Consider the following 23,903-nt stretch of genomic DNA (forward strand, 5'->3'; position numbering starts at 1 on the left):
TGTCAGTAGCTATCATTGCAAGGAGCACTCTTGTTTCAAGAACAGAATGGCCCAYCTATCAACTTGCCTGGAAACACAACACTGGTGGCAACCCAGATGGCTTACAGGCCAAAGCGCTGGAAGTGGGTGATTTGACCCAGCTGAAGGGGCTGGTTATGGAATAGATTATAAAAGTCAGCTTTAGCATGGCATGTTTGTCACCTTCCCTTCCTTTAACCAGTACAGCCAGGTATGAATCACATTGATCTCCCCAACAAACCTCTGTTTATGCACATTTGTCAGGTACTTACCCTAAAACAAATCTGTTTTTCCCTGGAATTTGGTCACAGCCAGTGACATGGGTCAGTGACTTACCTTCAGGCACTCACCCTACAGACAGCAGGCTCAATGACTTGTCACCAGCACTAATGCAAAGCAGGTATAGCCCACCCAGCCAGACCAACTGGGGTCACCACAAAGCTCCCCAACCTAAGATACAACAGGGACCCTGCTTCAAAATTTAATTACAATTGAAATTGTGTGGCATGGTTCATTTGTTTGGCAGTTTCATGGCACTCAGGTGAATCAGAAGGGATAGTAGTGGCAGGTAAAGATGTTCCTTTTCCTATGGGCACATAGGCCATGTGCTTCCTGCCCAACATTTATGCTCATAGCAGGAACACCTCTGAGATTCAGTTTGTCCTGATGGACCTTGCATAAGGTTTCCCTAGGCTCTCAACCAACTATGCTCCTCATACTGCCCCAAAGTAGCTGACTCGGCTTATTGCTTTTGTCAGTGATGCTAGTTGGTCGTGTTCAGGAACCATATGAGAGATTTTCTCATGAAACTTAATATTGTCCTCACTCCCCGGCCTCAGGTTCTTCCTGTATACCAAGTGTGAAAGAAACATTTCTATTTTTAACTTTGAGATGTTGGCAAGAAGTCAGTGTATGTATCTGCATTGCAAACAGTCAGGTAATAGGAGTCCCTAATTGTGGGCCTTCATTGCATTCTGCCTATACCAAGGGTTGCAGATCTTGGTAGTTAATCTAGTGCTCTGATCACCCAGCCATTCTCCCAAATGCAAATAAGCTGGAACAGCATGTGAGCTTTTTCAGAAGAGCATGCATCAGGGACTGAGAAAGCTTTATATAGGCTGGGTTCAATAATGTCTGTGTTTAAACTCTGAAGTGCTTATTATTCCATCAATTTTCTCCCTTCTCTCCTTCTGAATTTTATTTTCAAACTGGGAGAAATCTTTTTCAAGGTCACAGGGAGGTTATGTTTTAAGACGTTTGCAGTAAATAGCTTCAGGCTAGGTTAAAATTCCTGTAATGATTGTAGCCCTGTCTTGACTGGGATTCATTTCTTCTGCTGTCTTTATCTCATACCTTCCTGAATCCCATTAGAACTATGATACAGCTCACATAGCACAACACTAAGGACAGAAAACACCTTTCTCCCCCTTTTCTTAACACAGAACTGGTTTGTTGTGTCTCTGCTTCTTCCCTCTGCCTTCTCATTGTTCCTAGTTGATAGGAATGAATTTCCCAGCTCACTGGTCAGGATACTGGTAAAATGCAGCACTCACTTTATTCTAGAGGAAGTTGGGCAAGTTTTGTGTTATAGAAAACCTATTGCTTTTTTCTAGTGGAATATAAAGTCCCCATCTTTTATGTCTGTAGCCTTCCAGCTTCACCAGATTAAGGTAATGTATTTCACAAACTCGTGAAGCCCAGGCTGGGTTGCTCTAGAGTAGATGATTTGTACTGGTTCACCAGATGCCATCTGTGCCATCTTTCAAGCTATCACTTCTGACTATGTTCAGTAATTAAAGGCCTCTGGCACTCCGCTGTGAGAACAGAGAATTAACTGTAAATGGGGAACATGCGCTGAGCCTTCCTCCATGGTGCCTGCAGCTTCAGCCCAACCTTCATCTCTCAWCATCAATTGCTTTGATTATAGAGCCAGCTAGAGTCTGTCTAGCTGGTGAAATGCCTTTGGAGAGGAGAAAGATGCTGTGTACTAATAAATAACAATGACTTATGATTGTATCTGGGGGCTGGCAGGGAGATACATTCAATGAACAGGTGCAGTTTGCATCCCCAGAGCCAAGTACATGAAACAGCCTACAACAAAATTAATGACTGCCAAATGCCCAGGGCCTCTCCTGGGACAAACAGAGATATGTTGTGGTTTCTTTCTGAATTTAAGGCCTTGACAGAGGAGCCCCTGTCTCCACTCTCATGTTTATAACGGGCTRCTGATCTATATTTACAAGGACAGAATGAATTGCAGATAAAGTGCTTCTATATTAGTTAAGCCTTGAATTAAAACCACTGGATAACAGGCTGTCGGGACGACTTATTCCACGGGACAGCTGCCAGGATGCTGCTCGAGGTCCCTTGAGTACCGTCACTTCTGGACCTGTGTTAGCTGCAGTCCATCAGCTGAGGTCCCACACAGCATGGAGCAACTCTGTCCAGAAACAACTTGTGAGCACTGCCAAGAGTTCTCCAAATGGGCCCTTGCTACTTCCATTGCAACTTGACCCCTTTTGTACATCTTCGGTCTCTGCCCATGCTGAAGTTCATTCTCTGCTGGGATTATTCCCTTCTTCTTGGACGTTAGGTCCCTTCCAAGCTGCGGGTGAGCATCAGAGGTGTCCATGTAACAGGTCTCTTCTGTAGCTGTTCTGGCTCTTCAGGCTTCACCTCYACTTGTACGTTGATCCTGCTAACCTCAGTGGAAAACAATTGCAAGTGATCTATGTATGTACTTAAGGGCTGTACCTATATTTCCCTCCCCATCTCCTTCCACCAAAYGTGGCCTTAGCCAGTTTGTCTTTGGTCCTTTAGTAGCAGCCAGCTGTGTGCAGAGGAACTGCTGGGTTGGTTATTATTGATTTCACTGGCAAACAATCCCTAGCAGGAAAGGCAATGGTCATTTTGCTCACTGCTCGTTATATTGCTGTTGCTAAAGATTTATTGCTAGTGTCAGAGCAGTGTATTTTGGGTGTTCTCTGACATACTGAATAGGAGCACTCCTCTTGCACTCCTCAGATGAAAGAAGTGACACAGAAATGGAAGAATGTCAAGTCTCAGACCTTGCTATAGCAAGCACCTGGTAGAAACTTCGCACTTCTCGTACAGTCATAATGGGAGGGAATCAAAAGGAATTTAGACGAGTTTCATGTCCCATGTAGAGTCAGTTCTGCCAGTGTCATTCCTGCACATTTATCTCACCCATTCTTAAAGGCTGCTGGTGATAGACTATTCCCAAGGTCTGAAATACCTCAYTGATGTGCTTCATTAATGTATTACCATGACTTGCCTAATGCCAAGTCTGAATCTTCCTTGCTCCCATGATGATTTCATCACTGCARCTGTAGAGTACCTACCAACCCTTTTCTCTCTGCAGTGGCTTCTTCATGTATTTTCAGAGTCTTATCCTCTCCTCTCAATTCTATCTYCTCTAAACCAAAGAAGGTCAAGGGAAATCCACTTCTTGTATGATTTCTTGTATGTGTGATCAGAATTTTTCTGTGTGCAAGTGCATTAATATTCTTCCATCCCTATTTGAAATGCTTTACCTTCTTCTGCCTTTGCTCTTATCCCGGTTCAATCACAAATGATGTCCTACAGTTGTCCCCAGGCCAATGATAACCCTGGTTCTCCTCTGCCTTTTCTAACCAGTGATCTCTCATCAAATAGTGGAAATAAAATAAACATGAGCACAGTCGTAAAATACAAATGAAGAGGATAATGTGATTTCTAAATTCAGTGATAGTCATCAAGACTATATTGGTAATATTAGTGTTCTCTATCTCAGTTATTATGTAGCTACCATTACCACTCATGTGGAATATTAACCCACTCCTGTAGTACAGGAAGGAATTTGTGTCTGACCTATGCTATCATCAATTTATGGTGTGTRTATAGCCTGCCCTTGAGTTACTTGCACTCTTCAACCTCCAATAAATTTAGAGTGAATAAAGAACAGAAGAATCTATGTACCTGGTTGCCCTACATGACGTAGTTATGCTGCACCCCAAAATAAAGCAGAATGTAATCCTGTAAATCTGTAAACTGTTCTGCAGCTCAATATAATTTCTGTATCCTTAACACTTCCTCTCCCACRAGCAAAAACCCATTAAGGGGCTCTCTGTTCTGTAATATGCTTACATTTCTGTCACATCCCTTACACCCTGCTGAGATTASAGGCAAGACTGTGACTAGTTCATGCTGGGTCAGTGTCACCAGTACCACCACCAAGATAGCATRAAGACACAGCTGAAGCACAGCCAGCATCAATGTATTTGAGATGGACTGCTATGCAACATCTATAGGATCTGGCAAATGTAATTTCCCAAGGCCAAGTAGAGGACTGTATCTGCACTACAAAACAAGCATATTATGACTTGTTAACTACAGGACAGCCTCCAGAATATGTCAAGACAATGTTGTTAGCTAGTTAAATGCTAATATTCRCAACACGTACTGCATGAGGATTCAGGAAGAGATAAAGACGCCAATAAATCCCTTTGAAACACAGTTAACAATTACAGAGCCTTAATGCCAATGGGACCCAAGTATATTTTAAACGCACGGCTGTGCAGCTTGGGCAACACAGATCACTTGGTAGTTGAATGTGGGTAACTATCCTCAAAGCAAACTCAGAAATATTGGGGGTCAGCTGAAACATAGCCTCCTCTCCCGGGCAATCTATGCTTTAGTGTGGAAATGGCTTAAAACAGTTGCARCTCACAGCAGAAGCAGGCTATAATCTCCAGTTTGCCAGCTTTAAGAACAGGGCACTGAAACATCACTGAGACATGCACATGGACACACTCTCCRAACCTTCTCCATGAGACATGGCCACAATCAGTACATGTGAAAGAAGCAGAATTTAAACCTTAGGCCTAAATGGAGAAGGGAGGAAACAGCTCCATTTGCGCAGAGTAAATTGGAAAATGATCACGCAGTGCAGGGAAAAAACTACAGTGGTAACCAGTAAGGAAGACTTGACTTAATCATCCCATATTAGCTCAGTGAATTGGAAAATCATGGCAAGTCTGCCAAGGAATATACTGCCCAAACCTCATATCAACTGCCTTGCTACATAATATTTAGCTGCTTGGACAGGAAAACACATTGCTTCACATAAACCATGCCTCCCAGAGAATTACAATCTCTTATTTGTCATGCCAGGGTGGGTGTGTGGGGGGGAGAGAATTGGAAATAAAAGCTATGAACATTGTCTGTTGTGGATAGGGACTTAGTTTATCTCTTCAGCCCAGAACATAAAACCTACAGCTGCAAGTGGAAATGAGGGTTATTTACAGTGCATCTTTCTTGATGAAAGTCTCCTGGAAGGGATGGGGAAGATGCTTCTTCTCCATCACAAGTCTAACTCTTGCCTGCTGTGGACCTGGGAAGAATAAAAGCATGGGAGCCTTAGAGGGTGGCAAAACGAACAAGTTTTCACAGGAGATGCCTTGCCAGGGCATTGCTTTTCGTTAAGCTGTCATTAAGGTCCTAATGCATGTGCCTAGGAAAGTAAATTCCCTTGGGAGAAAAAAAAAAAAAAAAAAAAAAAAGGCATAACGGGTAAAAGAGCTCCAAAGCATGAGGAAAGCTTTCCAGGTGTCTGGACTGAGCACTGACACCTACCCACCCCCCTCATATATACCAGTGTATCCAGTACAACCAGGTTTTTATCTCTGCACTGCAAGTCAGAGAGCTACGAGGGTTTCACAAAGGGCCAAAAATTGCTTCTTGTGATGGCTTGTCTGCTTTCACAAATGGTTGTCACTGCAGGAGCCAAGAGTTGGAGCCTGGATTTCCTAACACCTCATCAAACGCAGTAACCACCAGATGAACCCAARTTTGTGAATCAGTCTGTGGGCAGGAGTAATAGTGCTAGCGTACAAGAAAAAGGAATTTCTTGGCAATTGCTCTTGCCTTTGTGGGAGTTCCTGCTTGGGCTTTCTGCCTGGGCACCTTAAGAGTATTACTGTTCACAGCTCCTCCTTGCACCATGTGTGCTTGTATCTGCACATAGAATCTCTCCCCAACTAATTAAAACATGAGAGATCCCAGACCTTATTAGGTTCGTAAGCCTTGTCTGCTCCCTATAGTGTCTTCCATCGAGGAACAAACATCAAGGAACAAACTCATCCAGCCAGTATACACGTGCATCTGAAAACTCTGCTCTTCGGAAAAGAGAGCCCATTTCCTGATATATTTTTTCCATTTGTGTGGGCTGCTTTACAGATGTAGCTGCGTGAGCAACAAGCTGAATTTCCTACAGTAGACCTCTCACAAAGTGTTTGGGAGCCCTGCTAGAAGAAAGTAGGCTCCCTAGAGGTATTCCTGGAAAGTCCTGGTCTTGCTTCCATTTCAGGTCGTCATGCCTTGGTGGAAGAGAGAGACRCTACTTGCTTCCTCCACCCATACCCTGAGAAATGCAGGCATTAATCTTCCCAGGACAGAGTTTTTTAAAGCTTATTCCTGCTTCCAGGCAAAGTGATATGCAGTAAGGGAGGAGAAGGAGAAGAGTTCTTCATTGTGGAACTAGCTGTTGGCTTCTTTCTCTCCCAGTAATCCTGGCATTTAACAGCTCAGGGAACAGTTTACAAAGCGGATTTTCTTTTAATGGACAGTTCCATCCTGCTGCTCACCAGGAAATCCAAACCTCCTTCTCTTTGCTGCAGCCCCATGCTGTGTTTTCAGAGCTATTTAGGGCAAATTAAGAAGAGGAAAGAACACAGGGTGTTCTTTCCTCTGTGCAGAGGGAGGGAGAAGCAGAAGTRACACATCACAGCTATCAATGCTTTCAACTGCTATTACAACACAGATGCATCTATGTGAGCATGAACTTGCACCCCAGACCTCCTGCTTTGCTTCCCTCTCACTGCTCCCTTAGCTAGGGCCTGATCTGCTGTACTGTCTGCGACACTCCAATATCTTCTGTTCTCTCAGCCCAGAGCATGGATCCTGGAGGAGGAGAGAGCTCTGGCCACTGCACGTTCTCCCAGATGGGCCATAGGGATCTGTAGGCAGCCTGAGTCCCAACTGTAGCTCACATCCTTAGCATTGAACCAGACAGTTTCTAGCCTAATAAGTTGGGGACCAGAACGAAACAAACTAGAAAAGTCTGTAGAGCCTTTCTACTGCAAAGCAGGAAGGACCTGTCAAGAGCTCCTTGGGTTTCTGAACCCAGACCTGTCATGATTTGGATAGGGAAATCTTTGTGGCTTCTTAAACAGCCCTCCTCTTCCTCCCGCTAGAAGCCACTGCAGCATGAAGAAGTGTCTGCTGTCTCTTACACTTTGAGCTCTTTGCCTTACTGCTAATTTTTTCTTAAGTCTCCCCTGGGGCCACATCTTGCCCAATAAACAGAGACATCACCAGTGACCCTACAGATATCAAAGGACAGCAGAACAGATTGTTCGGGAGTCTCCATATGGCGCTCACATTCARCTGGAGAAGGCAGCCCTGGCTGCTGCAGTGTTTGCGACCACTTCTGAACCCCAAACTGCTTCAGGGAGTTCTGCCAGAGCTGAACCAGCCTGGTTGAGCCYTACAGACGTTTTTCCAGGGAGGCAAGATTGCTGCCTACCTCCCTTTCGAGTTTCTTTCTGCTCCATTTACCCCGGTTCTCCAAAGTTCAGCAAAATTCCTCAGCCATTCTGAAATCAAATGTCCAGAATCCAAAACTAAGCAAAATAAACTCCTCCTGTCCAGCACTGTCACTCCAAGTGGTTTCTACCAACAAGGAAGGAATTAATCACTAATACCATAACGTCTGTGTGTATGTTTGTGTAGCTTTTGGCRTGGGCTTTCTACTGCATGTGTTCAAGTTTGCTGTGTGCCATGAGGCTCAGGTGGCTACCAGCTAGTGGAGAGTTGTTTAGGACAGCTGTACTCTTGGAGATCCCTCTGGTGTCTCCTGCACCCCACCAGGCTCCCTAGAGTCTGCTTTGGTCATGGGCTAGAGGCTGCAGCCTCCTAAGCAGCATGTCAGCCCAAGGCACAGTTGGGAAGTGGCAGGCACAGGGTGGAAAAATGAGCAGAAAATACTCAACAGGAAAAGCATTTTCATCTCATTTCTAACATCTTGCTGCAAAGTGTCAGTTTGATTCAATGAAATCCACTTGGGGAGAAAAGTCTAAATGAATATCCTTGACTTGCTTGTTTATTCTCAGAAAAATATTTTATTTTAAATAGTTAAAATATTTCCAACCTATTGCTTTAATCCCTTTCATTTTTAACATGTTGCTGTACTGAGTCAATGGTATTGGATAAGAACAAATACATACAATGCGCACTAAATATACATTTGGTGATATATGTGTATAATAAATCAATGTAATAGCATATTTAATATAAACTCCTTATTATAATATATAAAGCCTAATATAATACAAAATATCAAGACCTATAATATATACATTTTCAGATGTAAAATGCACATCTGTGTGTGAAATACACTTTGCAGTTATCATGCTTTAATATTTTTTGTTCCAACTTATTTTACTGGGGGCCAGGAGGAGGGAGGTCCAGAGTTCCTCAGCAGGGACCTGCCAGCCTGAGCTGTGGATGAGGGTGGCTGYGCACGGAGGATGCTGAATCTTTCCCTGTCTAGTGGTGGGAGGGAGCACCAAGATCTGCGAGCAGTGCGAGACCAGGAGCTGGTCTGCGTGGACGCGTGAAACGAGTACGACCTCTGACTGTCAGSCCCGTTTTCTGCCTTGTACAAGAAGCTGGGCTGTGCTACGGAGCAGAAAACCAGCAATGGGGCCTGATACCCTGAGGAAAGCAGGTTTAACTGGGCTGCAGTCCAGCAGGGCAGGAACCCACAAAGGAACTCGCAAAGCGGCAGCGTTTCCGAAGGGAAATATCAAGCRAGGCTTTGAATTGGACCTCCCCATCTGGAAGATCTTGACTCAGAACAGCACCATTTTCAAGGCCTGTCTAGACAGCGAGAATAAATGGCTAATTGCTGCCTGGCTAAGCAGAGCTGTATGAGCTCTAACCTAACTGGCAAGGGCAGCGACAGCACAGCCCAGTCCAGGGAACAGGCTTGCTGGGTATCTTGGGTCGGCATCCCATGGGTAGTCTGTCTGACACATCCKTATGGCTGCTGTTACCTGGTGAGATTAAGCTCATGCAGCTATACAGTCCCACTTGAGTGGAGAAGGGCTTTGGATTTAAACTTGGGTGTCAGTTGAAACCATCTCTAAACACGAAAACTTGCTCATCCAGTGGGAAAAAGCATAGAGCGTAGAGCCATAAATAATGCATGGATCCCTCACATGGAGTTTGCCTCAGACTTGCATTCCTCCGAGAGTCAATAAATATTATTTTTCTGTTCTCTTCTGTGTTTCYGTTGAATGGTAGGCAGCTCTGGGAGAAGGAGAAGTCACTCAGAGGTGCTCTGCTAATCTGCTTTTACACCCTCCTCCTCCTCTTTGCTCCTCTTCACTGCCTTTCTCGAAAGCCTCTGTACTCCAGCTGCCGGGTGAGCAGTGTCAGACAGGCAGCATTGCTGCCAAGGTCCCCCGGAGGGTTGTAGATGCAGCTGGGTTTGGGAAACAGATTGGCTTAATGTGGTAAACTAAACGCGGATTTTAGAGCGCATAGCAAACAGGGCAAATTGCAGCTTAGCAGTCGCTGTGCCTGCAACTGCCGCCTCCCATGAAAATGAAGCAGAATCATTCAGCTGCTGGGAAATGACAGGAGACAAAATGCGAATTTCTTTCCAGGTTAATGGAAATGCTTCCCTAAAAACAGGCTCAAAACTCCCTGGAGCTGCTAAAAGGGAGAATCCAAAACTCACAGTTGTTAAACAAGTGCCTAAAATCACAATTCGTTAGTGTGGCCTTTCAGGTTCCCAAAATGCTAACGAGTTGTTCAGAACTCTAAACTGCTAATTAGGTGTGTGAGACCTAAAAGGAGTGCCCAGGATGCCTTTATACTACTAAGATCATTCAGAGTGGATTGTTAACAGAATATCCAAAAAACTTGGGCTTACTTAATGAGATATTTGAGTCTGAGGCGATAATTAGGTCTTTGAGACCCCAAATCCACTAACAAGGTGCTTGGGACTCTGATCCCACTGATGCTTCTCCAAGTCATTTTTTTTTTTTTTGGAAGCACCTTTCAACACTGTATTTTTATTCTCATGTGTCTCTTGCACTGTTCTCATCTCTGCCTGTGTCCATCTGTTCAGGTGGCRGCTGTAACCCAAGGTGTTGTCCCAGCTTGGTGTAACATTTCTCTTTGCTACAGCTGTTGTCTGAGTCACATGGATCAATAAATGGAGAGTAACTCTGCAGAAAACCAAGGTATGGAGTAGGGTCACACTGGCATGAATTTCATCCTCTCTGGAGCATGCTGGGGTGACTTAGGTCTACTTTAAATCTGGGCTGACTTTGTTCAAACAGCAGCTGCATATAAAGGCAAAGAGATGGAAGTAGAAGTTTTTGAAATCTGAGTCCAGTTTATTGGTCAAAGGCTCCTGTCCATAAGCAGGATTCAGAATTGCTTGAAATTTGAGTCATCTTTTCTGTTTGCTCCTTGATTTTCCTGCAGGTCCTTCTTGAGCCCATGCTGYAGCCTTGGCTTTCATGGCAGAGAAGAAACGAAGCAGTCTCTATTAGTCATCGCGTCATTTACACAACCRTCAAATGGGAGAAGTAATTAACTCAAACATGTTTATCTGCAATAACTATGAATTTGCATTGCTCTCTCTATCAACAAAGGAGATTGGGTTCCCAGCACTCTCTGAAGTATTCACACAGACCATAAATTTTTATTTTTCCATGAGTTCTGGATCTTTAGAAGTATCACATTCGCTCCTGGTTCTGTCTACATGCTTTGTGTCTCTCAAATCTTTCTGAAGATCTGAGGCTTCTGGGATTTTCACTAGGAGGCCAAACACTTCCAAGTCAGGTAGAGAGGGTACCTATGAGTAGCCTTTGAATTGATTCTTTACCTATATGTGGTGATATATTAGCATCATGTGGAGCCAGTATGGCCTAGGCTGTTCCAAGAGGTTGCTGAAGGTCCGCTGGGCACCTTGGGAGACGCATTTCCAGTTCTGATCTCTGGAAAGACAACAAATCTGATCTCAAGGCGCTCATCAACATGCAATCAGTAGACCTCTGTTTGCTTCAGCTCTCCATCTGGGTGATGGGTTAATAATCTCACAGTGGGAAAATACAGTGAAATGCTTCAATGCAGAGTGGCCGAGAGTATATTTAGATTTTAAGTGACGCTCAGCTGGGCTGTGATTTCTCCCTGAGATTTTCTGTTCTATTGGCAAGAAGCGGTCAATCCTCATGGCTGCTAGGACTTTCTTGTAAGACTCTCATTCGGAGTACCTCCTCCTTCTGACACCACAGGCTGTGCATGTCACCCAATATACTTGTTTCCTAGCTTGCTTCCTCACCTGAAATTGTGTTGGAGGCTGCCGGGAAGTGGGCAGACTCTATGTACCACACAGACTCCCTAGAAAGTGCTCCAGTGAACAAATGTTCATTAAAAAGCAGTGAATGTGAATTATAGCTGACTGCATAAAGGTGCTGGTGAATTGACAACATACGTACACAGTCAAAACGAATGATCTGGAACGAAACAGTAAGAGATGGAAAACTGTCACATCCCAGTCTGACATATCTCAGGGGTGATGTTGAGATACTAGTGAGGGCAGAGTCTTCACACTTCTGTCCTGCTGCATTTTCACTAGCGTGAACCTTTCACTGCTCTCCAGGAGAGGTGTTTTCAATGTCCAGATGAGCTTCAGCAATGCCACCCCACCCTTTCAAATAGCAAGCAGCTAGCCTGGTTTTATTTTCTACKCTCGCTCTCCTTATTGGCTGCACTGATTAACCAGAGCATCCCTCCTTTTGCAATCAGACCAGCCGAGATCGAGTTTGCCTAATCTGTGAAGTATTCTTTACATCAGGTGATCTCTAAAGCCTCGAAGTGAAGCATTAAGTGAATCTAGCCAAGCACCAAGGGGGTTCCAGGGTACTAGGCCTGACTGTGGCATAAAGTGCTGTTGGCAAGGTCCTTGCTATCCTTGCTTGGAGTAGAGGTATTGAGCACAAAATCTGGATTCAAAGGGAGACTCGCCATCGCAAAATAGATTCAAACCAAAATCTTAGTGCTGGCACTGAAATCAGAAAGGGAGAAGGTTGAGCTGCATATTCAGCATAAAGCTAAGATGCCAGTCCCAGATTTGTAAGATGTTATCCCCAAGTCAACAGAAAGTGAGTCTTATTTAGTCTACATCTGGACCTTGGTTTGTCCTAACTGTACATTCCTGAGTCGCTCGAGGCCAGATTGCTAACTCGCTCACCCTCTCCCTCCAGGCATCTCCGCATATCTTTCAAGGAAGCTAGACTACAGGTTGTAACACAGCCCTGAACCGGCATGTTTGACGYGGCTTCAGGTTTGCCTGTGAATGTTTCCATACAGCTCTAATTAATAGCAACAACAATCACTTTTTAGCCGTGGGAGGGGAACCCCTGTGGGCAGAGCAAGAAATTCTCTGTCTGTTACCACAGCCTTGTCTCTCTAGGAAGCCTTAGGGCAAACTTCCAAATTTCTTTCCTCTTTTGCTGTATATTCCAGAGTGCTCTGCAGCCCTGCAGGGAAGCTACGCTTTGTAATGAAAACACAGTGCATTTGCTCTCACTTATTTATGGGATAATAGACCAGGTGCTCTGTTTCACAAGACAATAATCAGAGTTCCCAGGTGGATGAAATCAAGACCAAGTAATTCATTTCTGTGGAGGGAGTGTATTATTGTCTTTTAAAATAAAGTTTCCATTTCTTTGTCTCTGCTACGTTATGAGTAGTGGAAAGCTGTATGGATCAGAATCAATCTAGCTGGTGCTTTCCCCCCTTCTCTCCCTTGCTGCTCAGAGACCCCTTAAGTCAGATAGAAAATTATATTATCTTTAAGTAATGTGGCACAGAGACCATCTTTCTAATCCACACTTGCATCATGTCTAGTACAACAGCATTCCAGTGCCTCGTAGATACTGTATCAATACAAGTGAKAAACAAAGACCCCACCACAACCGGTGTCCTGATTTCAGTCAGACCTGCTGCTATCAAAATCCTCATGAAGTTTTTGTCACTCCTGGAAGGTGAAAATATCGAATAGTGCTCAGGGCTGCCCTTGGCTGCAACGTTAACATGCAAGTGAGCAAGGCTTAATGATTTTCTGCAGTACAGGTGTCTCACTCACATTCTGGGTAGTCTTAGCAAGCAGCGTGAACACATTCAACCACAGAAGCTGATTCAGCCACCGCATGAGATCCTCCTGTGGTGCTGACCAGCGAGAGTTAGCACCCTTTGGATCTGCTCTAGGATAGACCAACTATTAACAGCTTCATTCAGACACAGTTAGGGCACAGTTAACCAAATTTTCTGATCTGACAAGTTCTATGTTAAAATCCCCCTATGGTCAAGAAACAGAGGATTCACACCTTGTGCCTCCAAGAACTGAGGGAAAAGAGCCTTCTAGGAGATGGCTGTGGTTTCCCTCATTTCCCAAGTATCTCACTCTGCCAGACCCACCTCAGACACGCCTGACTCCCAAGGGGTCAGGCTAATGGCCAGGGTTTCCAGAGCAACCAAGACCTGGGTATAGATCCAGCCCAGCTCTCTCCTTCAATAAYGGAAAAATTTTGTGTGCATCAAACTGGACAGGTTCTTGAGTGCAGCCTCCTTTGGTACCAGCAGCTACATCATATAAACCCATCAGCGACGGATGATCCTGTTTTAAAGCTTGCTAGGCTTTTTATTGCCATTATTCCTACTGAGCAGCTAGTTCAGGATTTCATTCCTTCAAGCATTAAGAAAAAAAAACTTTTTAACTTCCAGCATAAAGTTATCTATGACCAATTTATATCTATTTGCTTCAAAGCCGCATCATCATTTTGCTTAAATAGCTCCRTTTCCTTCTCAGTGCTTATCCCCTCGATGTATTTCTGCAGAGTAATAACAGCYCTTCACACAGCCTTTGCTTTGCTAGCTTAAACAAGCTAAATTCTCATAATCTTCTGTCCTAGAACAGACTCCACTTTTCCTTAACCTCCCCTGTAGTCTCTCTCTGTAGCTGTTCCAGTCTGAGTTCAGCTTCTACTGAGCTGTTCATTCTGCAGTGGCATTTACCGCTGCTTTCTCCACTGGCATTAGCATATCCTGAGCTCTGCAAGAAATAACTTGGCAAAAGTCCTTGTAAGGTACAAAAAATAAAGCATCTACTTAAGAAAAAAGGAAAACAGTCAAGACTTCTGCCTTATGATTCTCATAGTTTATATATCTCCACAAAACTTCTCAAATATGGACTGTGCTGAGCCACCAATTATATCAGCTGGGATCAACATGAACAACATCAATAAACAAGACTGGAGCAGTAAGGAGGTCTTTGCTCAGTGACRTTTGAGATCTGTGATACTCCTGAATCTTCTTTTTCATCTCATGACTGTACAGTCTCTTTCTACATCACAGAGTCCATTGCCCCTGTTGAGGGAGCACTATGTTTTGGCAGAAGCAATCAGGAGAAGAGAGATCTGGCAACATGGGGCTGGTCAGGTGCAGAGAAGTATGGCAACACAAGACAGGTCCAAGGACATGTCTTCTTGACCAAATCTGTGTCACCTTTGGTCCTTGCATCTCACCAGCTCTGTGAAAGACCAAGTTCTTGCAAAATTCTCCTTGTATCAGTTCTGATTAAATTGCTTTTTAATGGTGGTTTCTAAAAGTGTTTTCTGCTGCTTTGAAGCCTGAGAATCAATGCTTCTCTGTGCCTAATGCTACTCTAGAAAGCCACATGAATGTCCTGCTTTGGCAATTTTTCACTGCCACCTTGGGCAAATGTAAATGGTTTGAAATGAGGCATAACTCGGGTGGCAGGGGGCAGGGAGGCTATATCTGTGTGTGTTGTAGAAATAAGAATTGCGACCCCATCAGGCCAAAGGCTTGGGGTAACACAGATACGATTAATGACCCAAAGGTGGAGCCAAGGCTCCTTGGTGCCAAGGGCAGCTGAGTCTGGAGGAAATRCTGAGCTGGGGAGAGGGGAGGTGAGCGGGAAGGTGATACTGAGCTTAGGAAGAGCTGCGCAAAGACAAAGCGGTGCTATCTGCTGGAACAGACCCAAGCCTGGACATAGCTCCATATGTACTGTCCTTTTTCATCGTACAGAAAGAAGTTTCCTCTTGGGGTAAGCCTGGAGAATGTTTCACAGCATTTTGGTGGCATTAGGAGGGATGCTGTTTCTTTGCTTGGGCCCCTGCACGTCTGTCCGCAGGCGCTTGTAAGTACTTCATTTGCTGCCTTTATGCAGTGCTGTTACCTCCAGTTGGCCTGGGGTCTTCCCACAGGCTGAAGATGGTTTTGTGAAGGCAGGTTCCGCAATRCTGCTCCCTGGCATAGGCTCCAAAAAGTTGTTGTAGATGTTACTGCACAAACTAACACGAACCTCTTCTGTGGAGCTGAACCTGCACCACTCCGTGGGGCTCAGGCAGATGAATATGGTTTCTGAAGAGGGGAAAAACACTTTTGCTCTGCACTCTGAGGTCTTAAACATTATTATTCCTTGTTGAATAAGGGTTAAGGGAGGAAAATGGTGGTATATTTCCCTTTGGATCTTCTGCAGCTCTCATAAAGGCATRTAAAAACAATAATGATCCACTCCAGCACTTGGAGCAGTCAAGCAATGATGAATGAGCCCCCGTAAAACATTTTTGTCTTTACCAAGGGTACTCTGGATTATACTTGAACCTGTTTTAATCTCAGCACTTAACCTTCTTTTCCACAAGGTTGCCACTGCATGGCAATGACCATGATGGAGCTCCAAATAACAAGGCAAAGGAATGGATCCCTGAGAATGTTTGTTTCATAGATGGGTTTGCATTTCTAAGAAATGTAATTTATCYACTTGCTAAATTCAAGGATTTTAAAGAGATAGGAAGATTATTCTATGTTGCTAGTTAGGGAAGAAGGAAACCTATGAAATTCAGCATGGAAGTATTTTTTTGATGACAGTCTGGCATGAGAAGTATCAAGAAAGAATAGAGCTAAGCATTATTTCCAGCAACTGAGGCTCCAACATTCAAGGCGTTATAAATTCCTCACCCCCTCAAACTCAAATACTTTCTTGGAATCAAGGGGAAAATCACATGGGAATCTGAGTAGGCAGTTAAAGTTGTGTCTTCCAACCCTGAGGTTGTCGTATCAAATCATTAGGCACACTTCTCCTCTTCCATGGCCATCTATGCAATACAACTTGCAGAGACCCCGAAATGAACCCATATCAAAGGTAAGAGGCTGGGTTACCAGAGCAGTTTAGATGCACTCATATGATTCTGTATTTGGGGTAATGTTCGTGCATCTCTGGAAAATGTGTCAACTTGAGGAAGAGTTTTATGATTATGCAGCTACTGTGTCTTGTTTTATATTTCTTCTTCCTCCTTGAACTCACACTAAGAATTAGATGGTTCTTCTACCAGTAGCAAGTCTCTCCAGCTCACAGTGCCGCCAGCATACCATTCACACCCAGTGCAAATTGTTCCAAAGGACCAAAGACATATGACAGCTTGCTGGTGCTTGTGAAAAATGAGCTAAATGTGTCAGCCCGGGTCCTAGGGAACATCTCCTATTGCAGGCCTTTGCCTACATCTGGCTCCTGCAGCAATAGGAGTGAACAGAAGAGACAACAGCCTCTCTGAGCACAGAAGGCTACATCTCCTCCCCCTGCGTCTCCTTGCTTGCACTGGGAAGGTAGCAAAAACYCAGTGCTGAGTGACTGGGAACTGTCTCTCCACTCAGGAATACACCTGCTGGTGCAGCAGGATGCAAGCAGCTCCTCTCCAGAGCAACCCTGCTGAACATCCTGGGAACGTGTGTTCCCTCCAGAATGGCAAGCATCATACCCCCTGAGCCAGAGCTGTGGTGCGTTACTGCTGCAATACTAGCGACAATAAAATCATCCTCTGCATCAYCACATCATCACAGTCCTTAACAGTTTGGCGAGACAAGAGCCAGTATCTTTGCTTAACATCATATTGATGTGGTCTGACGTGGACCCCTCGTTGCACTCCCGAGAGCGAGAAAGTCTCGAGCCTGGATATGCCCGAACAGAAAGCCGAGAGAAACTATTGCAAACAGGACCATGAAATGCTGCAGAGAGATGGATTTTCTGAGGCATACAGCTCAGAGGAGGGGCAGAGAGAAGGTTTTCTTAGCAAAGAAGCTTAGAGGCTGTTTTCTGTGTGCTTAGTGTGAGGCTTTTTTGAAAGCATGGCAAGGCTGTTTTGAAAGACAAGYGTGATTATGAGAATGTACCTGACTCATACTATTTATTTCTCCTCCTGATAGAAAAAAAAGCGTGGAAGGACCAGACTATACAAGCRAAAAAGGCTAACAATAACAGTCTTAACAATTCACTGACACCTCTTCTTCAGGTTCCCAGACTACTTTGCAAATGGGGAATGTGCAATACCTGATTTACAACAAAATGAATGCACAAATCATTTCCCTATCCCTGATGACTAAATTGCCCTTGCTAGATCTCTAGAAATGTTTTGCCKCATGAATTTACCTGTGGTGGCTGCACTTATTTTAACCTCCTGCAAGGGGTATCATTACAGATTATTTTGAAACATGGGGGGAAAATACACTGCACTTAATTGTACCCACAAACAGCCAACGGCATRCAAAATGAGGGCGTAATCTTAGGCTTAGAAATACTCCTCCATGTTTAACAGCCTTCCAAAACAGAGGGGAGGTAGACGTTTTACTTAGCTTTTGCAGGTGCCTGTAGGCTAAACAGCATCCCTATCTGAGGTTTGCAGAGCTGGGTGTAGCTGTGGATGCTCAGGTACATTGTGTACCTGACTTGCAAATGTAGTAAGCAAGGCTATCAAAACAGTTTCTGAGTGAAGATATCTGTAGAAAAATCYGTCTGGTTTTAATTCCTTCCAAACAGGAACAGTGGATATTCTTACATCTCTACACAAAATCACAACCCACATCATTCTCAGAAGGAGATAGAAATGAATTCCCTCTCATATTTAATTTTTAATCAGATTTAAAAATAAATGTTTAATCATAAACATAAGCCAGAGAGATAGTCCATGCCCCRAGGAGCTGACAATTTTTATCGTCAATCCGAACAGAGGCGTGCAAATGGTGTACCAGTGCGACAACGCGGAGGCTYACAGATGGGCAGGCGGTTGTTGTGACGCTTCCTACCTGTGCCCTGAGGAGCATGATGCAAATTTGTGGCTAACTCATACATCTCAAGTCCTGCAGTGCACCACAAGCTCTGACTCATGGGAATTAGGCAGTCTGAGTTGGTTTGTTGGTGGGGGAAAGTGGTCAACTGTGAGCTGGAGYTGAAAGGGAGAGGGCTAAGCTGGGAGTGGACCCTGATGAGACATSCCTGCATGTGCTTTTGACTCTCTCAGTCCTCCACTGGCTTTGCGTGGCCGTGCTTACGTTGTCTTGGGTGACCAGCGCCATGGAGAGTGATCTGGTCCCTAGCCGGAGCCGTACAGGGTAGCTCCCAGTCACACTGTGCATGCCTTGGTGCGAGATAYCTGCTGCTCTGTGCCCCTGCTTTCTAGCCAAGAAAATTAATTGCCGGCCCACTTCAGATGGCAGCCCAAGAGCTAACCACCATGGATGTTAGAGTAACAAACTRGGAACCAGGCCTCTGAAGAGGGAACCAGTTTGACCTCAGAGATGCACCCACAAGGGACAAGTCCCTGAGCCCACACTTCTGTTCTCCTTTTACTTCTTATGTCCTGTAGGCGTAATGAAAGGGCACCTTGAGGAAGTCCTCTGAGTAGAGATTGTCCCCAGCTGGGGAGGGACTGCAGGTTGCAGCCTCCAACATGAAAGGTGGAGCAGAGAACTSACCAGGAGCAAGGATGAAGGGCTCCATTAAGCAGCAGTCTGCTTTTTCCCCCCCTTTTCAGAGAGACATGGGAAACAAACTGTAAAAGAAGTCGCCCCAGTATGACCAGGCACTAACCAGGCTTACAGAGCCCAGCAAAAGGTGTTAAAATGGCTTAAACTCATATTTTTCCTTCCCTTTCCCTAAGCAGAGAAAGGCAGAATCAAATTCATACCATCTGTTTGGGCCTCAACTTGAAATAAAAGGATGTCACCATTCTCCTGGCCCCTGTTCTGCATTCCCACCTTCTTTCTAAGGGATGGGAGTGTGCACAAGCACTGCATAAGCCACGCAGTACAATGATGCTCTGGTCCCCARGAAGTCCTCTATACAGTCCACAATGTATATACAGTACTATTCCAAAGGTACACTACAATAATAAATCAACACAAGCTTGGACAGGACGGTGGTTAACAAGGCAGGCTGCAATACCTGTATCCCCAGTAGAAACTACAGTGAAAAGCCAACAGGTTGATTCATGCGCATATAGGTAGATATATGCGTGTGACTGGTTACCTACACAGTCAGCGGAGCAGAGCCTGCTCAGTGAGGACGCAGCCGCTAGSATCCTTTGCCTTTGTAACACATCCAGAGCTTTGTGCAAAAACACATCTTGAACCCACTAAATCTCRCTTGTGTGATGCTGGGATGAGAAGCTGTGGCTTTCATCTCTGAAGACTTTGGCTTCTGTGATTATTGTTGTAAAAGCATGGGAGGAAATGAATGATTTACATAATTTATGAGAAGCAAAGCCACTATAAAATCAGTTATTCCTGAAACAGCAGAATTAATTAAACTTATTTTCCTGAGGATGTGGGGGGTTTATTTTCTCCCTCTGCCCCAGCTTCCCTAAGGACTCCCTACCACCCAAAAGCAGAATAAGACAGAATGAGCTAACATCCACATCCATGTGTCTACTTCCACGTGCACACACATTTATCTCTGGGTTGTTTCTCCATTTCCCACAGGTAGTACATTCCCATGCATACTGACTTGCTCATCATTGTGCTGTCCACGCTCTCAGGGGAGTGTAATCTGATTTGYTATTGCCAGGCTGCTTTGGGAGAAAGTGGGGCATGTTTGGTGGACAGCTAGTCACCGTAAAACAAAATGGGTGATATCACTGTTGTCGCTTCTTTTTCCTCAGTGGACATGAGTTTAGATCTCTCTCGGACGCCAGTTTTAATGAAACTTGTAGAAACCTCAGTCTTGGAGACTTTTATAGCTCTTTCAAATTGAATCAAAATTAGCCAATGCTTTTCGAAGTCCTTGAAGGAAAGAGAGATGAAAGGCAATTGCTGAAACCTTCTATTATCAGGAAATAAGACTAAAGATAAACTATCTCCAGAAAGCTCGGAGGATGGTCTTTCAGAGGGCACCTTGTACTGAAGCATGTCCTGTAAAAGTCAAGTGCTCGTTTGAAAGCAGAGCACACTTCCTTCACCAAAGAAAGCCACATAGGCGTTTTGGACATCTGAGATGAGCCACATATAAGCACGTAACTCAGAGCTCACCTTTACTAATAGTATGATGCCATCTTCTGCCCTCCAAAACCATGTAAAATAGAGCCTGTGATGTATCTGACCTACTAGTCAAAAATTACAAGCCCTCATGTAGAGGTTCCAAGTGGTGGAAAGTCCCACAGCTCCGAGTGACTCTTTCCATTGCTTAATTTAGAACTAGTTGAAAATCAGAACATGCATTTAATGAGACATCCTAGAGTTTTATCATTTGGTTTTGCTCTGAGATTTTTTTAAAAAATTAATTTAACRGAAAATAGAAATGCTTTGAGACAAAAGGCTTTCATTTTTCTCATGGGAAATCTCATCTCAGTCAATGTAACTTTAGGAAAGCAATTTTTTTGCTTCTAGACCACATTTTCTGATGGAAAGTTTTCAGTGGAAATGTTCAGATCAATTCCAGGCTCATCAGTCTTTGTTTCCAWAACCCATTGTTGTTTCTGATGTGAATTTGTTTTTCTTTAAGCCAACCTCAAGGCGCGAACAGAGTTTTCTCCCATTTCTGTCTCACCTTCCCTTTTCCCCTATTGCTCTCCCCTTTTCCTTTTTTTTCCTCATTTCACCTGCCACTTCAAACCCTGCCATGCACACAGCACCTCCAGACACTCCATACAAATCGAGAACAGGGAGCTGACAACCACAGCTCAGCCTGACATAACATGTCAACGGACCCAGCAATGAAACATAAGTTTTTGAACACTAGCACAGCCAGCAGAGAAGTGATTTTTTAGAAACTTCCAATCTTATTTGCATCGGTACCAAGAAGACCATTGTGCAGTTTTCTAGTGTCATGCGCAAACTCCATAGAAAAACCCTTTCGCTCCTCAATCTATTCTCTTCTCGAGATGCACATGCACAAGGACGACATCATGCACCTGATTTCCTCTAAGGATCTTTTTGTATTGCCAAGTGATATTGAGAAGAGTTTGTGCTTTTTTTCCCCCAGGGAAGGATGCAATCACCAGGACTAATAGCCTGACCTTCCTCTTCTTAAAGTCTTTAGTTAGGCAGACTCCGTAGTGATCCAATAGAAATAGGATTGGCTTGTCAGCCTGGGACTCACTTTCTCCCACGGCTCTTCCTTAATGGCTGTCTGCACTGTTCCATCTTCACGTGGAAAGCATCCCCCCACTGTCACGTTGTTTTTGTTCCTGTAATTACAGGCACCYTGCAAAGGAGTCATTCCAGGTAGTGCAGAGCAGCAAACAGCRCTTGTGCTAATTCAATTGCAATCTGTTGTCACTGCCTTGACAGGAACAAATTCATTTGTTATTCATGTGGATGTTACATGTATTCCAGGAGATGCTCCATCATAATTTAACATTAGGAAATGGCCACTTAAAGTGTTGTAAAGGGACGGGGACTGTGTTAAGGGGTGGAGTATGAAGAATGCAGCAGTCAACAAACAGGTATAGGGCTCACATCTGACGCACCAACTCTTTCTCTTCCTGTGACATCCACACCCTAGTTGGTCATACTGCTTATGAAAAGCGACCCAACTTTTTGCATAAAGATTGTTTTAGATGGGAAAATGGTTTGAGAGACAATGACAGTTTTCACAAAGCCTCCTTTAGTGGACAGATTTTGTTTCTTACCGCTGAAAAAAGGAAGACTTCCCACACCTGAGATGTTTGAAAACAGAATTTTAATGCRTTGGGATTATATGATTCCTATAATCAGGCATCACATCTTCGTGAAAGAGGAGATCATGTTCTATTCAGGGGAACATACCCCAAGCAGTGTGTCCAGAGAAAAAAAAATGACACTATCACCAGTTTGAGGTCAAATCGAAGTTTCTCTGATATACTTGTTCAGTCTCTCTCATAGCTGGAAAACTGTGGATGAGTTAACAGTGTGACTAACGCTGCTGTTTTGTGCATCGTAAGCAAAGATGGATCACACACATGCTGCTCTTTAAAATGTAGCAGGTGGCAGTGGAAAGAACACAGCCTCTCTAATGGATGTGTCTATATAGGCCATTCGTTTTAATGCCAGGGAGCAGTGGAGCATGGTCTCAAAATTTTAGCTGCTTAAGGGTTAAGCTTACGTTAATTCCTTCCACTGGTTATTAGCTTTTCTCAGCAATCGATTCAATGGRTTTAGCCTTTTTTTGTCCTGCCTATGGCACACTGTGATTATGTTTGTCAAGTGGGATCCCTCGATGGCAGGCAAGTGCACACTTTTCTTTGCTGTGCCAGAGCTTCAGCTTATCATTTTCTCCTTGAACTGGGGGAAGTCAGTCACCTTTCATGGTGGCAGAGGTCTGGATCCTGGAAATATTATCTTGCCAAAARTACATATAGTTAGGTCATAAGAGAGCATTTGCCTGGCTTTATTCTCATCTCCTTCCCTCAAACATTCGGGTGAGCAAACCATTTAAATTACTGTCATGGGATTCTGCCATCTGGCTGAGGATCAGGAATCGTGGTGAAGTCCCTGCATGATTGTCCTCCACTGTGTGAGCACAGGATTTCAGAGAGCATGGAAAGAGGAGCTGGGTGAAATGTGAAACAAGAAATTGTCTAAATGGATTGTTTTGACTTTCTTCCTTCARTAATGTCAAAACCTTTGAAAAGGCAATCACTTTTCTAATTTCATGCCCATTTTTATATTACGTTAATTCATAAATCAAAGTCTTATCATCATTGAAAATGCCATCCCACTGAAATTTTTGGCCTTCAACACRTTTTTCGGAGATATGGAATGAAAACAAACTTAGAACTTTTAGATTCTCTCAGGACAAACTCCATTTCCCAAGAAACTCACACTGGTAGTGAGATCTGAGCAAACTCATGACCTAATGACAAAAAAGCCCTTAAGCTTGTCATGAAGCTCAYCCTGCTTGGGCAAAGCCTGGAATCACCTTCTCATGAGCAGCTCAAACTGATTTGGGCTCAGATCAAGGAAGCACCAGGCGAGTAGCTTGGATTTGTCTTGGTCTTTATCACTTCCAATTTTCTTTCCAAATTCCCATCTCTGGGAAGCAGTGCAGCAGAGAAAGAAAGAAATGTCAGCAAAGAACTTGTTCATCTGACAGGAGCAAGCAACTGAGCAACTTCTGTTGTACTTAAAAACACCTGGATAGCTCAGGTTCCCTTTGTGACTAGCTCCCCTCTGGAAATCTAACTGAATACAGATTAAATCTCCTTTCATCTATTTCACTGTGAGCAAATGTATGTACATTTTCCATTACCATTCTCTTCTTCACTTCACAGCTCCCTGACTTAACACACAGGCTAAATCCTTTATTCAACAACAACAACAACAACAAATGATCAAAACAATTCAGCTTTTCTTCAAATAATGGAGTATGCTTCAGTTCTAAATATTCATGGTTGGGTGGAAATTGTTTCTTGATGAGCCCTGAGCATACTGGTGTCAATCTGTTTAAATGACTCACAGTCATTTTTTATCTC

At 44.0% G+C, this 23,903-nt stretch overlaps 1 protein-coding gene across 1 annotated transcript in view; it reads right to left on the minus strand.

Moving 5' to 3' along the window:
- Positions 1–23,903, minus strand: part of LOC146593634 (acid-sensing ion channel 2-like) — a 33,433-nt gene that overhangs the window by 842 nt on the left and 8,688 nt on the right. The window lies entirely within an intron of this gene.

Source organism: Rhea americana, unplaced genomic scaffold, assembly GCF_003343005.1.
Source record: "Rhea americana isolate MKP2758 unplaced genomic scaffold, rheAme1 scaffold_287, whole genome shotgun sequence".
Lineage (NCBI taxonomy): Eukaryota > Metazoa > Chordata > Aves > Rheiformes > Rheidae > Rhea > Rhea americana.